The 4,982-nt window shown below is 34.2% G+C and overlaps 1 pseudogene; it reads right to left on the bottom strand.

Moving 5' to 3' along the window:
* Positions 1-2,637: 2,637 nt before the first annotated feature.
* Positions 2,638-4,434, bottom strand: LOC149207186 (protein JINGUBANG-like; annotated as a pseudogene).
* Between the last annotated feature and the right edge of the window lie 548 nt (positions 4,435-4,982).

Below are 4,982 nucleotides of genomic sequence, written 5' to 3'. Positions count from 1 at the left end.
ATCTTTTTCCATGCACAATTACCAACTGTATATTCCATCCTAATGCCCATTGGTAATAATTTTCACAATTCTAAAATTCTAACATTTATTTTGTTATATCGATTTCCATCCAAATCCTCTCGTATTACTTCGTCTATTCTCTTTGTTTAAAGAGAATTTCAAAAAAGCACACGAGAAAATAGATTATTCTCTTAGTTCAATTTTATGAAAATTGTTCTTTAAGGATAATAGATTATTCTCCATCTTAGATTATTCTCTTAGTTTAACTTTATGAAAATTGCTTTTTAAAAATAATAGATTATTCGGTGTTTTAGACCATTCTTTTACGTTAATTTTATGATTTTTTTTAGATAATGAGATTTGAAAAAATATTTAAATAATAATAATAATTTTAAGATATATTTAGAGTACGTTAAGTTTTGGAGTTTAATATATTGTTAGTTTTTCTGAGCTTACAAACTAAGTTACATCATTTAATGATTGAAAGTCTATTTTGGTTGTATTTGCTATTTTGGTTCTACTTTTATTGCTTGGTCTTATAAATTTAAGTTGTTAGTTATTGCATTATCTATAGTTAATGTTGAGTATTAAGTTGTGTTCTTTCGAGTCAAGAACTTATTTGGCTGCAATATTTATTGACTGAAGTTGGAATTTAATGGTATTAACTTACTATATTATGATGTGATAATTTGAGTGCCATACATATTTTTTAAAATTTTGTGAAATATCAAAAGACTAAATATATTGAGAACTATATGCACTTCAATTTCCAACTTATTCAAGAAGTCTTTTGAGTCTAGAATATGTGCCCACTAAAAATCAAGTTGCAAATATTTTCACAAAATATTTGACATCGCAAAGATTTTTTCAGTTATGACTAATACTTGGAATGAAAAAAGTTATACTTAAGGAGTCATCTTTAGTTCTTCTTTCTTTATTTCTTTCTTTTTCTCATGTAATTTGTTTTAGGGGGAGATGTTTTTTCTTATAATTTTTTTTCAGTTTATGAAAAATTGTACAAAAGTACTCAAGAAACTCCCTAAATTTCCAGAAATATCAAATCCTCATAAATAAACTTTTAACTTAACATTTAACTTTTAACTTACATTTTTATTTACTGTGGTGTAAGACTTATCTTCCATTACATTTATAAATTAAATTGTTATAAACCTTTTTTAGTTCAGGAATGTCTTCACCTTTGTTCTTCAATCGTTTCCTAAATTTAGAAGATCTTTTAAATTTTGGGATTCGTTTTTTAAATATTTTTCGGCATTGTTACATTACTTTCACTCAACATTTGACTAGAAAAATCTCAAAAAAACAAAAAAAAAAAAAACAAAAAACATCCCATCGTTAGACTAAGCAATGGTTTAACGACATGTATCCAAGTCATTAGGATTTGAAGGCAAAACCAGTTTGCTATGATATATAAATGACGTGCAAACGCCATTAAAATTTACTCTGCAGATCTATGCACTGTGTCTACATCTTAGTATGTTATATTAAATAAAATAAAAATAAAAAAATCGGGTTGAGCATAGACTATTTAAATCCCCGTCATAATATCAAAGTAAATTAAAACGGTTAATAATCTCTTTTCACTTTGCTTAAAGAGTTGTTGATAAAACATTATGGCTCATCACATCCAGAACCAGGCTTTTGGTTGCTTTCTCGCTTCGTGTTTCTTAGCTTCTGGATCTGTTTATCTTCGTTTTTCTGAAACGCGTAACATTTGGAAACAGAGAATGCCTCAACTCGCTCTAGATATTAATTGATGTTAGAAGCCTTCAAGCAATTAAGTTATTGTAAATCTTTTTTACTTCAGCAATGAAGGTTCTTCTCCTCCTTTCTTAATCTTTCTCCCTTCTTAAAAGGTCTTTTAAATTTTACAGGATGTTTTTTTGCACTTTTACATTACTTTCACACAAACATTGACGAGGGAAAATGTTTCAAAAAGATAAAAAACAGATTTGAATTAACAAGGAGGAGTTACAGCTCACAGGTGAGTATTGCACCTGGAGACTGCACTCAAACAAAGAGAACTCTCTCCATACACTTTACTTACATCAAATGAGCAATTACATCATTAAGTACATTACTAAAACTCAGAAAGTTGCAACCAAACTCCTAAATTCTAAAAACAAATCCTAAATTAAAGAAATATGTTACAATTTGTATAACCATTTCTCCATTAATACAAAATAATATTAATTATTTTGTAACAATTACACTTGATTAAACTAAGCAATAGTTTAAAAGCAACTTGTTATAAAAGACGAGGACCCCAATTATACGAGGCAAAATCCATTAAAATTTACCCTGCACATCTTGAACTCTGACCACATTTTAGTATGTTATTTTTACTTGAAAAAAATAAGTTGACCATAACCAGATTTAGCCATTAAAACTCACTCCAGATCTATGAACTCTATCCACATCTTAATATGCTATTTTTACTTTAAAAAAATAGTTCAGGTTGACCATAGCCAGGTTTAAAATTAAATCCCCTTAATGTTATCAAACCAAATAAAACACTTCAGGAATCTCTTTCCGCTTTGCCCAAAGAGTTGGTAATGAAAAATTATGGTGTAAAGAATTATTATTTTTTCATCTCATCAAATCCAGAAAGAGGCTTTTGGTTGGTTTCGCGCTTCCTGTATCCTAGCTTCTAGTTCTGTTTATCTTCTTTTTTCGGAAACGAATTACATTTGGAAACAGAAAGAATACCTCAACTGTGCTCTAGATGAGCAAAATTTTGCAATTAGAAGCTTTCAAACAATACTAATCTACCATCTTATTTATCAGCAAAAGTGACGTACGATTTAACATTCTGGGAAGCTTTTAACGTTCCACACACATATGATAGAGAGAGCCGAATAAATGCGTTTAAGATTTCCACTAGAAAATCTGAGGGGTTCTCAAGGTAGTGTGACATCTTCCTTATCATCAGAAAAGCTTGTACGTGAAGAAACCCACCAAACCCTAATGTCGTGATCCAGGCTCCCGCTGTAGATGCGGCATCCAACCACAGTATCCACAGACAACGCAATGGATTTAACAGGCCCTCTGTGACCTTCCAAAACCGCCAAACAGTAATGCACGTTTCCTTCTCCTCTTTTCCACACTCTGATTGTATTATCCCCGGATCCACTGCATACAAATTCTGCAACACTCGCCCAGCATAGAATTGCGCGATTGTGACCTCTCAAGGCGCCGGAGACAACCATGTGCCGCTAGCTTTCCTCCCTTTCCCAAACAATGATGGATCGATCACAAGCTCCAGAGTAGAGGATGGAGCCGTCGGGGCTGAGAGCCAGTGCATTGATAGCAGATTTGTGTCTTTCAATGATCGCAACCAGAGAATGTTTTCTCTCTCCGAATGCCTTCGCCCAGATTTTGATTCTAGAATCAGCAGATCCTGTGTAAACAAAACCATCTGGCGAAACCACAAGCGCATTGATGGCATCGTCGTGTGCTCTGAAAGATTCAACGCATCTCAAGTCGGAAGGTCTCCAGATCTTGACCGTCCTGTCCCACGAAGCCGAGTACAAAAACCCATTTCTATCAACCGACAGAGCCGATATAGTATCAAGATGTTCGATCCAGAGTACCTTCTTGTGCCTGCGCTCCTGAAAATACTTCTTCGGTGGTATGGCATTCATCACATAATCCTTCAGTGTCGGCATGGTGACCACCAGCTTATGTTCAGAGGGCTGTATGTTCTCAGCGCGTTTCCAAACTCTGATTTTATGATCTTGATGCGCGCTGTATATCCTGCACCCAGAAACCAAAATACACTTGACAGCTCCATCCCCGTGACCGAACTTACAGTGCTCATTGAGCTCGGAATGTGTCCATACCCGTATGTCATTGCCGGAGGATCCGCTGTAGAGGACGTTGCCCGCCATTGCTAGAGAAAACACGCACCCGCCATGACCTCTCAATGTACCTATGCAATGGTACACGCCGTCTCCGAGGTTGCTCCCTGCAGGCCGACCCATCCCTCCATTGGGGATCGAGCATATGCTACCCTGTGAACAAAGACTCGGCTGTGAGTTGATGGTTAGCGTAGAAGAAATATTTAATTCTGACTGCAAGCTTCTTGTAGATCCTGTATTACTGTAATCAGACTGTCCGCTTCCCTGGGTGATGAGAAAACTCATTGGAGATGGAAGAGTGCCCTGCGATTTAGTTTTCGTCTCTGTACCATTGAGGTTCATAGCTGAAGAATCACTGGTGTTGTTCCGTGACAGTAAGGCGCTTGCTCTAAGCGAGGAGAACATATTGTCAAATTGAAATTGGATACCAATTGTAAGTGGACGGAGATCAACAGGTGATCAGAGTCGAATAATCATTTTGTTTTCCAACGCATTGCCTTTCCCATTAAGCATACCAGCGAAAATTACCAGAAGCCGTGGGTTGATATGTCAGACATTGGACCACGGATGGTGAACGGCCAAGCATTGCCCATGCGACAACATTATTTAATATAACTCATATATCCTACCAAAATGGTAATATTCTCACTATTATTAAAAGCTGTTTTGTTTATTTGGACATTTTTTTTAATTTGGACCATTTCTCCATTTGTAAATGTTATTCTTGGCCAGGACCATGTTAATTTTTTTTTATCGTTTCCATTTCCAATTTTATCGGATGTCTTTACCCTTATTAAAACTATTGCTATAAATCTTTAAAGGTGATACCCATCAAATTTTGTTAGTCTATCTATTATATGTCCGGAATATTTTAGGACATATTTTGAAGTGGAATTTACTCAAAATCTAATAGAGATTAGTTTCAATTATATTATTAAATTGTGAATTTTTTTGAATGTATTTAAGATTTGTTAAATAACAAAAATAAATTGACCAAAAGTTGTTTCATTATTAAAAAAAATAATGAGATAATATCCATCAAAATACTTATTTGCAATCTAATTTATGAACTATTTAATCTTTGTAATATTGAAAATTTGTAAT

Source organism: Pinus tabuliformis, chromosome 1_2, assembly GCF_031772625.1.
Source record: "Pinus tabuliformis cultivar Carrire ecotype Pingquan chromosome 1_2, CPIR1, whole genome shotgun sequence".
Lineage (NCBI taxonomy): Eukaryota > Viridiplantae > Streptophyta > Pinopsida > Pinales > Pinaceae > Pinus > Pinus tabuliformis.
Note: the sequence above shows the minus strand (reverse complement) of the source record. Positions and strands in the feature narration are given on the sequence as shown.